Below are 12,070 nucleotides of genomic sequence, written 5' to 3'. Positions count from 1 at the left end.
CAATGAGCAAATAAATGGATGGAATTCCTGATGCTGGAAGTGAGTGGGAAGCTATAAATCCCAAAGCACTTTGGTCTTTGGTCCCCACTCTGCGCCTCCCACACAGAAAGCTCACTCTGGGCCTTTGGCGACTCGCCAGGCAGGTGCAGTCAGTTACCTGCCCTCCCCTCTGTGGGCTAAGACAGACTCAGGCTAAAGCCCTCCCTGCCCTGCCACCTTCTCAGCCTCGCCTGCCTCTGTCCACACATCTGTGAAACCCACGTGCTTGCCACTAGAGACAGACAGTGATGTGAGTTTTAAGCAGAACGAATTGTATTTGGGTTGGCCAAACTGAGAGCAAGTTTGTCCTGTGCCCCCCAACCAGGCCCCTGGAACATTCAGGGAAGACAAGTTTTATAGGGCTTGACTTTTGTGTTTATTTGAGAGGGAGAGAGACTGCCAACTCACATCCACTGGCTCACTCCCGAAGTGCCTGCAATGATGGGGCTGGGCCAGGCTGGATCTAAGAGCTGGGAACATGATTCGCTTGCATGGATGGAAGGAACCCAGCTGCTGGAGCCATCACCATTGCCTCCCTGAGCCTGCTTCAGGAGGAAGCCGAAGTCAGGAGCCAGAGACAGAGCCAGGATCTGAACTCGAGTTCTCCGGTGTGGAGCGCAGGCATCCTAGCCACCAGCTTAAACACCCCCTCCAATAGGGCTTGCTTTGGAGGAAATCGAAGACACTCATTAAGTCAGGGCAGGTTGGGGAAGGGAGCAGGTGCACCTGGCACTAAGTGTGTGTGTGCATTTCATGCACCCCTGGTCAGCTGGGGGCAGGGGTTAACATCCTAAGGAGGGGTCTTTTGGCTTTCCACATCACAAAGGTGAGGCTGAGGATGCCGCTGCTCCCCCGTGCAGAACTCCTGACCCAGCGTTCGCAGCTCCAGGAGTTTACCACGGGAAATCAGCTCACTCCTGCCAGCCGTGACTTTGCCTCCACTTGCAAGGACATCCGGCTGACTTTCTCCAGGATTTAAGCAGGATGAGGTCATTTTTTTCGTGCAGAGGGCAGATGTTACACAGAGCACCAGGCGGAGGAGAAGGCACGTGCCACCTCTCCCCTAAATTCCCCACGCGAACGGCGTGCGCGGGGGGTGGGGTGGGTGGGTGGGGGGGGGTGTCTATCTCCCAAATCTAGCCGAGAACAGGGTCATACGCCAAGACCCGGCTCTCGCCTTCCCCGCTACTCAGCCAGCGCTGTCTTGGTCAAGCTCGGGGCAGGACTGCTGGTGGACACGGCATCAGGCTCCCCCCAGGCCTAAGTTGGGTGTGGGCGCTGAGAACCCTGCCTGACTGGGGCCGATGTTGGAGCCGGGCATGGGACGCTCCTGGCGGGGAGACAGACCAGTCAGGCCGGCAGAGGGAGCTCTGGAGAGGCAGCGCACACCGGCAGCGCCCGGTCACCGCAGCCACCGCAGCCTCTGCAGCCGCTCTTCGAGCCCTGGATGCCTCTGCCGCCCGCAGGCCGCCGAGGTGCACTCCCTGCCCTCTGCCTGTGTCCTCGCTGTGTTCTCTGGGGTCCTGGCTGCTGCCCTCAAAGCCCGCCCCGCGTTGGGGGCCTCTCCGTCATGCGCTGGAGGCGCCGCTGCTTCGGGCCGCGGGTTGGGTCCTCACGCGCCTTTCCCTCCACCCCTCCTCCCTGGTCCCGGGCCTCCAGCTGCAGCGCAGGCTATCCGCACGGCCGCCTCGCCCCATCTTTCTGTAGCCACTGCCGAGCCAACCTCCTGGGGACCGCAGATCTGGGAGAAGGGTCGCGCTCCAACTGCCACTCCCAGGGAACTTCGGAGCCTCCTCCCCTTCCCGGGATGAGCTGCAGTCAGGAAATGTGGGACCTGAACGGGAAGAAATTCACCAATGTCCGACCTGGCGCCGAGGCCGCTTTGCAGCCCTCTGGACCTCGGCGGGCAGAGAGCGAGCAGCCGTCTGTAATGGGACTCGCTCTATCAGCCTTGCTGTGAGTTCTGGAGAGTAACACAAGTATTGGATAAGTTTATTTTCTTGCAGAAAAAAAGTTTGAAATCCCTGCATACCAGGGGGTCTTCCAAAAGTTCATGAAAAAAATGCCTATTATGCAAAAGCTGTTCATAAGTTTCAATATTGTGCTTGCCAAAATAAAATTACTTTTTTTTTTTGCAGTGCCCTCATAGTTATAATGTTTGCTGTTCATTTATCAAGAATCTCTTATGGCTTAATTGCATGGTAATATGGGGGCTTATATTGTATTTCTCTAAAATGAGATTTAAACACACAAAGGTGAATTCAGAGAAACCCTGACAAGGCTATAACCAAATATCCAGCACCGGAGGCCCCAGACATCCCATAATTTTACTTCTAATGGATATTATTATTCTCAGTGTCAAATAAACGCGCATTGGAGGGACCTAATTTATTCTTTTGTATGTTACGACGTTCTTTCCGTCCAAATGACGCGGAAGGGATGCTGGCCTCTGCCGACCAGGATTACCCGTCTCCGGAGGACTGCTTACATGGGGCGGGGTCCCTGCCGATGACCCCTGCCTTTCCAGTTCTCCTAAACGAGAGCTTCGGCAGCTGGCTCCAGTGCCTCCAGCTGCTGGGGGCTTCCGTCTGGGCTGTTTTCTGCATCTCAGTGGTTGACGTCGCCTGCACCTGTCACCCTGAGAGCCGTTCCCAGCAGGCACAAGACCTGCTGTGGTGAGTGCCTCTGTGGTTCCGGGGCTGTTATGACTGTAGTCACAGGCAAGGGAGGGTGTGTGTGTCCCTCCTGTAGCTGCAAATTAATAGATAAGGAAATTACTACAGGTGACTAAGCAGTGTAAGGCCAGGGTGACCGTTGTGGACAGACACAGGAGATGGGACCCAAAGCAGACATCTGGGGACACAGTTGCACCAATGTGAGATTCTGCCCCATGTCTGCCAGGGGTGGTAAAGTGAAAAAGCTTATTAGGAATTTACCAGAAGGCTTAGAAGGGCAGGGGAAGAGAAGCTGAGAGAGGCGAGATTTGGAAGGAAGCTGCTGAGAGAGAAACCGGTTCCAGGTGTGAGACGGTTTGGGGGAAAGGGCAATTCGCGAGCTGAATTCTGGGAGGGAGGAAAGCCAGACAGAACTGGTTTTCTTTTTTCTTTTTTTTTTTTTTTTTTTTGACAGGCAGAGTGGACAGTGAGAGAGAGAGACAGAGAGAAAGGTCTTCCTTTTCCGTTGGTTCACCCCCCAATGGCCTCTGCAGCCAGCGCACTGTGCTGATCCAAAGCCAGGAGCCAGGTGCTTCTCTTGGTCTCCATGAGGGTGCAGGGCCCAAGCACTTGGGCCATCCTCCACTGCACTCCCTGGCCACAGCAGAGAGCTGGCCTGGAAGAGGAGCAACCGGGACAGAATCCGGCGCCCCGACCGGGACTAGAACCCGGTGTGCCGGCGCCACTAGGAGGAGGATTAGCCTAGTGAGCCGCGGCGCTGGCCCAGAACTGGTTTTCTTTCAGAGCAGGCGCAGCAAGGCAGGAGCAGTGAGCTTCCTATAGTGAAGGGGAGGAGCTCAGGTGAGAAGCCGGCCTCTTCCGTGAGTTATCCCTGCCCTTGAAGGGTGTCACCCCCTGCCAAGTGGGGGTTGAGATGTGGGGTGCATTCGCCCAGAGGACAGCCCTGGGAATCACAGTGTGGTGGTGTAGAAAGGATGAGGACTAAAGCTTCCCCGGGTCTCACCCCAGCTCTGCTGTGAGTGGGAGAGAATGTGGGCCTGGGGGCTCACGGTGCTCAACTGTTAAGGGAGTCCCTCAGTCCCTCGCTCGGCCACCCACCACCGGCCTGGAGTGAGGCCGCTCAGCAAGGTCCCAGAAGACGCCTGCTTGGATTTCACAGTCCCGCCACAACCAGGTAATCTCCGAGTTTCCTTCCGTCCCTAGCCTGTGGAGGAAACAGCTCTCCCAGGATCGATGGCTGTGAGCCCAGTCTTGTTCTGACCGTAAATGATTGTGACTGGGACAGCAAGTGGCCCTCCCCAAAGCTCGCTCAGGGAGGCCTCTAAAATGGGTATGGGGGGGGTGGGAGGGACATTTGTCATAGAGGTTAAGGTGCTTCTTGGGACACCCACATCCCATATCAGGTCTGGCTTTGAACTCTGGCTCTGCTGCAAACGCTGGCTCCCTGTCAGTAGACACCTTGGAAGGCAGCAGGTGATGGCTCCAGCGGTTGGGTCCCTGCTGCCCATGCGGGAGACCCAGAGTGGGTTCCTGGCGCCTGACTTCAGCCTCAGGTGTTACAGGCATTTGGAGAATGAACCAGCAAATGTGAGATCTCTGTCTGCCTCTCTGACTTACAAATAAAAATTTAAAATAAAACTTCAAATATGATGCTAATCAGCCTCCTATCAGCCGTTGTGAGAAATTAGCAAGGCCATGTATCCCCTCCCCTCCACCCTGCAGTGTCGCTGCTGGAAGACCGGCGTTTGCAGCTCCCGGCTCTCGTGCTGGCCAGGTGCCTGTCAATCAAGTGAAGCACAGATAATGTGAGTCTCCTGCAGGCTGAGCCCCTCGAGAGGATTTTTCGCACTGCTTCCCTTCCATTGCAGAACCGGGAGGCAGGTATCAGGGCCAACAGTGTCCATTCGTTTTTCCAGATGAACTTTGTCACTGGCTGGCCCAGTTCCCAAGAATATCCTGTTAATGCTCGCATTTCTATTTTAACCAGCATTGTGGCATCTTTACTACTTGAATCTTCCTACATAGAACATTGTGTGAATTATCGTTTGTCCAGGGTACTGGGGTTTTTCACATTTATTCTGTGTACTCTGTCTCTTGCTCTGTTACAACTGAAGTCTTCTAGGAATCAAGCCACTCCTTCTATGAAAATAACCACATTCCACTCTCATCGTTCCTTCTGTATCTTGCCAATTTTTGCAGCTAGAGCTTTTTCCTTCCCTTCAATGTCAGGGCAGGAGCAGGTGGATGGATTTGCATCCAGTGTCCACTGGCCCAGGCTTCCGATGCCATGGATAGAACCGACAGTGACTGATTATTTCCAAGACAACGTCTATCAGCAAGAGTGTTTAGATCTGCTGTCTTAGGGCATTTTGTGCTGATGTAGGAGGATGCCATGGGCTGGCGAATTTATAAGGAACAGAAATGTATTTGGCTGGGTTGAGGGCCTTCCTGCTGTGTCATCCTGTGGCTGAAGGTGGCCTGGCAGGAAAGCATGAAGAGATGGGGAGAGGAAGGATGGAGCCTGTGAGTGCACAAGACGGCGCCAGACTCACTTTTAGAACAGAGCTACTGGCCGGCGCCATGGCTCACTAGGCTAATCCTCCGCCTTGCAGCGCCAGCACACTGGGTTCTAGTCCCGGTTGCCCCTCTTCCAAGCCAGCTCTCTGCTGTGGCCCGGGAGTGCAGTGGAGGATGGCCCAAGTGCTTGGGCCCTGCACCCGCATGGGAGACCAGGAGAAGCACTGGCTCCTGGCTTTGGACCAGCGCAGTGCGCCGGCTGCAGCAGCCATTGGAGGGTAAACCAACAGCAAAGGAAGACCTCTCACTCTCTCTCTCACTGTCCACTCTGCCTGTCAAAAAAACAAACAAACAAACAAACAAACAAAAACAAAAAAAAACACAGAGCTACTTGCATGCTGGTGAGCCTGTAATAACGGCATTAATCCATTCACAAGCGCAGAGCCCTAGGGACCCAACACCACCTGTCGCTCTTCCACTGGGAGATAAGTTCCCAGCCGTGTGCAGACAGCAGCCTCTGCCTGGATGGGAAAGCGATCGTGGAGGCTTAAAACCTGGGTTTGGAGGTCGAGTCCCACAGTAAGCCCAAGTGGGTGATGGCCAACGTCAACCGAGAGGCTCTGGGTTCTTAGGACCAGGACTCCTCCAGGGCTTTTCCCTTTTGGTGCCCTGCTAGTGCCTCGGCTTTAGCCTATTCCTTCACGCTTGAGGCAGGACAGTGAAGAGGAAATGACTGGGAGGGCCTCTACCCGGGAAGGCAAGGAGTCCCAGAAATACCCGACACCGCTTGGTGCTTCGTAGACCAAGAATGGGTCACATGGCTCTGCTTGATAAAAGATCAGTGAAGATAACGGCTTTTCTCAAAATCGCAGTTCCAACAAAAAGGGGCGGTGGTGGTAGTGATTGTTCTATCGGAAAGGGAGGCGAGGAGAATGGCTCTCGATCGCAGAAGCCGACACGAAGCCGGCCAAGTCAGACGCACCGCAGGTCTCCAGGTGTCACTCTTCTACAAACGTCTGTGTCTCTGGAGAGCGAGGCAGAGACTGCTGGCTGTCATTTCCATCACCCGCCATGTGCTTCTTGGCATCAGAACCAGGCCCAGCACGTATTTCCCAGCCTCCTCTGTGGCTGGAGGGCCACGTGGCGGGATTCTGGCCTCCGACACGCAAGCAGGCAAGTTGTGGCGGAATGCTTCCCGCAGAAAGGGAGGGCAGGCTTTGTCTCCCGTCTTCCCTCCTCCTGCTGCCTGCATACAGATGGCTTACTACAGCCACACAGTGCCCGCACGGCACCAGCACACGTGCAGTGCCCACGGCCGCCATCTGCCGAGGGCATCCCACGCCCAGTCCTAGGGTGAGTGCATCTCGTTCCAGACTCGTGACAGTCCGAGAGGTCATTATCAGTCCAGCCGCCCAGCGGGACGAGGGAGCTGCGGAACACCTGGGTAACTTGCCGTGGGCCAACCTGGAAGTGGCAGGGCCAGGGTTTGAACTCAGGTCATCTGACTGCATAATGTACTTTCATGAACCTTACCCCACTCACTGCCCAGCTCTCCTGACGACCAGCAGAGGTGAGATAGAGAGGCAGCACCATTATGCAATATGGAGTCCATGTGTCTTTCCCACATCTGTCCATCTGTGGGACCAGAGACTCCTTCTGAACACCTACATCCTTCCGCTCATCACCTGCACTGCCTGGACTCGTCACACCTCTGCCCCTTAGTTCCTCATCTGGAAGTGAAGTTCATCTACCTCCTGCGATGATGGTGAGGATTAATCCTGTTTCACCCTGCACAAGGCCCCAGAACTGGGCCTCACAGCTGGAGGGTCTCCCTCGGGCTTAGCTCCAACTGCAGTGCCTTCCCAGCCCAACAGAGACTATGTGGGCATCACACTGTCCTCCTTGTAAACCAGTGTCCACCCTGAAGATCACTCCAGCTGTGACAGCAGCCTGGAACAAGGAGGGCTTAAGAAACCAGAATCCCCCGGACAACTGTGCCCCAGAACCCCCTGCTGAGCACATGCCTGGCACAGGATGTCTCCTCAGCCCCCTCCCCACCCCGCACAACCACGGCAGGACCTCTGTCTTCTATGTCGCTGTCGTTGGCTCCAGGGTCGGCGCTGGGACTGATGTGGGCCCAAGCCCAGGCAGGCAGGGGGGTCCCAGAGCCCACAGCAGCCTAGACCTCCTCTAAGTCTGTCTCATTCCTCGTCACAGAGGAGCTTTGGGTGGCCAGCCTCTCTGCCTCCTCACTGACCTGTCCCCCTCTGTCACTGCCACACACATGGACCCTTATCTGGCTGTGACCTTCTGCTCTGACCTGAGGTACCGATCAGCTAAGACGGTTAACCACCTCTCAGGATGCTTCCCCACCCCCACCCCTCCTGGGCACCGGGAAGGCAGGTGGCAGTGTCTCTGTCAGGGTTCACTCACATGGCGCACTCTGAGTCAAGGACATGGTGCTGGGGGCCCCCCAAGAGGCTCAGGCTTGTTATGGGACAACAGTGAAGTGGCCGGGGAACCCCAGATCACAGGGGTGCAAAGAAGGCTCCCCCGTGTGGGTGGGCAGGCACAGTGCTCTGGGGTCTCGCGGATACCCCCGTCATCACCGGCTCTGGGTTCACACACGCTCCTCTGGACTCCTCCAAGCTTCCGGCCACGGGGAATGGCATCCAGAGCTCAGTCCACTCCTGTGCCGTGGCCGATTCTCTGCTACATGGCCCCAGCAGGCACATGGCCGATCAGTGAATCTCTGACCTCAGTGGTTAGGAAGACTCGGACTCTCTGGCGTCCTCCTTCCTTCTTAGAGCTCAAAAGAATCTTCCAGAAAATGAAGGAGAGTATGGGCTGAGCAGCCGTGAGCCTTAGAACACCTCTTTCAGGTTAGGGCCACCCCGCCGTGGCATGCAGTCACTCACAGTCCCTCAGCCAGGTGGACGCCTGCCCCCAGGAACTGTGGCTGCCACACCCAGGATGACCTAACGGAGCCCTTTGACCCTGTGTGCTTTGGTCTGGCATCACCGGAAGGGGCACCCACATGCTGCATGGGAGAGCTACAACATAGACTCTCTGGAAGGAAGAGCAGAGACGGGCTCGCCTACCAGCTCCTACGCCAGAGGAGAGACCAGGAGTCGGAGCCCACTGCATCCCCTGGCCCTGTGCTGCTCTGCAGCTGCCCAAGCACAAGAAGATGGAGCGAAGCGAAGCTCTGCCTGTCCAGGGGACCGGCAAGCCAGCGCTGACCGCACCAGGACAGCTTGTGGGCTGTCAAGACTGCGTGAGGTCCTTGGTCTCTCAAGGAAGAAGAGCCACTGGTCCCCGGTGGCCTGTTGCCAGGCAACCCACAGAGTGGCTGGGGTCAGCCAGTGGACACTCTTGTTTGTCTCTCCAAGTTACGTGTCTGGGGACTAAATGCAGACCTGCCTGTGGGCATGGGATGCTGAATTTTTAAATTTCTCTTTTTTCATTGTAGTTGACTGAGACACCTCAAATGCTTAGCTTCAATTTGCAATTATGCCGGCGCTGCGGCTTACTAAGCTAATCCTCCACCTTGCAGCGCCGGCACACCGGGTTCTAGTCCCGGTCAGGGCGCCGGATTCTGTCCCGGTTGCCCCTCTTCCAGGCCAGCTCTCTGCTGTGGCCCGGGAGTGCAGTGGAGGATGGCCCAAGTGCTTGGGCCCTGCACCCCATGGGAGACCAGGAGAAGCACCTGGCTCCTGCCATCGGATCAGCGTGGTGCGCTGGCTGCAGCGGCCATTGGAGGGTAAACCAACAGCAAAGGAAGACCTTTCTCTCTGTCTCTCTCTCTCACTGTCCACTCTGCCTGTCAAAAAAAAAAAAAAAATTTGCAATTAGTCCCAATGTGCGATTCCTATCTGAATGTTTTTACCGTTAAACTGACTTTCTGTCACATGAATTTTGTAGCTACAGGACCCTCCTAGCTGGGGCAGGCGTTGGGCCTGGCAGTTAGGATACCTGTTACAACCCTGCAGTAGCCAGGTTGCTTTCCAGCTCAGGCTCCTGATGCCAGCTCCCTGCTAATGCAGACCCTGGGAGGTGGCAGCTGATGGAGCAAGTAGTTGGCTCCCAGTCACCCACCTGGGAGACCTGGGTTGAGTTCTGGACTCCTGGCTTCAGAGTGGCCCAGCCCCAGCCATTGCTGAATCAGCGAACAGGAGCCTCCCTCTCTCTCTACCTCTCAAAGAAATCAATACATAAGAAAAGATGCTCTTTTAGTTTTCTTAGAATACACTGGTTTATTTTTTAACTTTGCATTCTAAAAAGTATCAAATACATACAAACGTAGAAGGAATAACATCATACCACTGAGATTCAATGACCCTAACACATTTCAGTTCCTGACTCATCTGTGCCATCACACCTCTCTCCTTTGCTGCTACTGTTTCTTTTACAACTGTATTGACATAGGATTTATATAAAGCAAAAGTCATCCATTCTGAGTATGCAGGTCACTTCCTTTAGGGAAATGGGTGCATCTGTGAAACCATCACAGAAAATCTGACTTTAACATATTTATTCCAGCACAAACCTCCCGGGTTTCGCTTGTAATCATACCTGCTCCCACCTCCAGCCCAGGTAAACACTGATTTGCTACCTGCAGCTACGAATCTGCCTCACACGTCTTGGTTTCTTTTGAGTAACTACTAGGAGTGGAATTGATGGACCACGTGGTAAGTTTACATTCACTTTTTAAGAAAAAATTGCCAAACAATCTTCCCAAATGGCCATGCCTCTGAGCATTCCCGTCTGCCATGTGTTAGACTCCAGTTTCTCCACACTTGTTATTGTCTGGCCACTTTTGTGGTTTTGATTTACATTTCCCTGATTTGTATCAACCACTAAGCCCCCTACCTCCCTCCAAATGGAACAAAGGCTTAATGGTTAGAGTTCTTTTAATTCTTCCCACGTGTTTATTGTTTTTAGAGTATAGGTTTTGCACTAAGTGAAATTGTTTCTTATATATCTTATTCTTCTGGATACTATTATAAATTGAATTGTGTTCTTAATTTATCTGGGAGTGGTCCCTGCAAGTGTTTAGAAACAGAACTCATGTGTTAATTCCAATAGTTTTTTAGTCAGTTCTTTGGGGCCTTCTATATTCAAGATCATGTCAGCTGCAAAGAGAAATAGTTTTTCTTCTTCTTTCCAATAGGGGTATATTCTGTTTCTTGCGATGCCTCCTTGTTCTGTTCCTCATCTCTGTCTCCGCAGATTGCTAAGCTCTTCCCTCCATCCTGCCCTACACAACTGGCTGCTGGAATCCTTGGCATTACCTGGTGAATTTTAGGGTCGGCTTGACAATTTCTTCCAAAAAGGCAACAGGGGTTTTGATGAACATTGTATTGAGTCTAAGGTTGATTAGGTGGGACTGGCTTCTTCTGACTGATAAGCAGTATGGACTTTATAAAGTGGGTCTTTCCACTTCCGGGGGTATGGACCTATGGAGAGGCACCAGCTCCTTGCACCATAAATTATATTCTAATAAACATCTCACAAATCAGCATGTCTCCTTGTGAACCCAGGTGAGAACTTTTTTGTAAATTCCTAGCCAGGATTAGAAGGGCTATACACATGGTGAGAATATATTTAATTTTACCAAATAATAACAGATTTGTCAGCAAAATGGCTTTGCCAGTCTGTACTGCCAAGAGCATTTTATGAAGTTTTCTGTAGTCCCAATGTCAGTGTGAATAACTGACATTGTCAACCTTTCTAAGTTTCTTTTTTTAACTTTTTATTTATTTGAGAGACAGAGCTCCCACCCACTAGGGTACTCCTCAATGCACACAATAGCTGCCCCTAGGCCGGGGCTGAGAGCTGGGTCCTCAATCCGGGTCTCACGCAAGGAAGGCCAGAACCTGACCACCTGAGCCAGCACCGCTGCCTCCCAGGGTCTGTATCAGCAGGAAGCAAGAGTGGGAGCCACACCCGACGTTGAACCCAGGTGCTCTAATGTGGGTGGCTCAGCCAAACACCCAGCATAAGCTTTCCTGATTTTTGGCACTCTGCCGCATGGGGAATTATGTCTTAATTTGAATTTATCTGATAATCAGTGAGTTTGAACATCCTTCCGTATGTCTGACGGTCTTTTGAGTTTTCTCTCCATAACTCATGTGCTCGTAAACTTTGTTTCCCTATTGAGGTTTCTGTCATTTTCTTAACAGCTTGGGGAGTTGTGTTACCCACATGCAGTAGGCCTGTGCTATCCAGCCGGGAGCTCACTAGAACTGCCGAATCCAGCACTTTACTGGGGACTTCCTGAAGCGAAGTCTGCCTATTAGCAACATTCCCAAGGGATCACCGTGCCTCCTGACATTTGACAACCTTGTTCTGAACATCCATCCCCTTTTGGTTTTAAACATTGCAGACATCTCTCCTTTTATCAGCATAGCCTGGCTTATCCTATTAAATAGAAATGTTTAACTTTTACTTAAACAAATATAGTTTTCCCTTAAGTTTCATACTGTTAGTCAAAGCAACATTATCTACATGTTTTTCCTATTAACTGTGTAGTTTAACCTTTCATGTCCAGTTCTTGCATCCGTCTTGAGTCTGTCGTTATATGGTATTGGGTAAGCTCCGAGTTGTATCGCGCGCCACCTAGTGGTCACTTTGCACAACACCACGTATCACACTAGCCAAGCCGGTGCTCAGGGACCTGCGGCACCACACTGGTCTTAGCAAGTTCTATTCCTGGTTTCTGTCTTTCTGGCCGTTCTCTTCTGTTTCATCAGTTTCACCGTTCTTTTGTCACTAAAACGCCGTCTTTTGTTTTTATTAGAACTCTGCGATGTATTTCATATGTGATGGAGCAAGCA

At 52.9% G+C, this 12,070-nt stretch overlaps 1 protein-coding gene and 1 long non-coding RNA gene across 7 annotated transcripts in view; both read left to right on the top strand.

The window, feature by feature from the left end:
* The window catches only part of LOC108175891 (serine/threonine-protein kinase MARK2), a 657,969-nt gene that overhangs the window by 46,058 nt on the left and 599,841 nt on the right, over positions 1 to 12,070 (top strand). The window lies entirely within an intron of this gene.
* LOC138847212 (uncharacterized) lies at positions 7,280 to 10,749 on the top strand. Its single transcript, XR_011384908.1, has 2 exons — positions 7,280 to 9,922; positions 10,464 to 10,749. It is a non-coding gene; the product is annotated as an uncharacterized lncRNA (long non-coding RNA).

Source organism: Oryctolagus cuniculus, chromosome 20, assembly GCF_964237555.1.
Source record: "Oryctolagus cuniculus chromosome 20, mOryCun1.1, whole genome shotgun sequence".
Classification (NCBI taxonomy): Eukaryota; Metazoa; Chordata; class Mammalia; order Lagomorpha; family Leporidae; genus Oryctolagus; species Oryctolagus cuniculus.
This window is presented reverse-complemented; position numbering and strand designations above follow the sequence as displayed.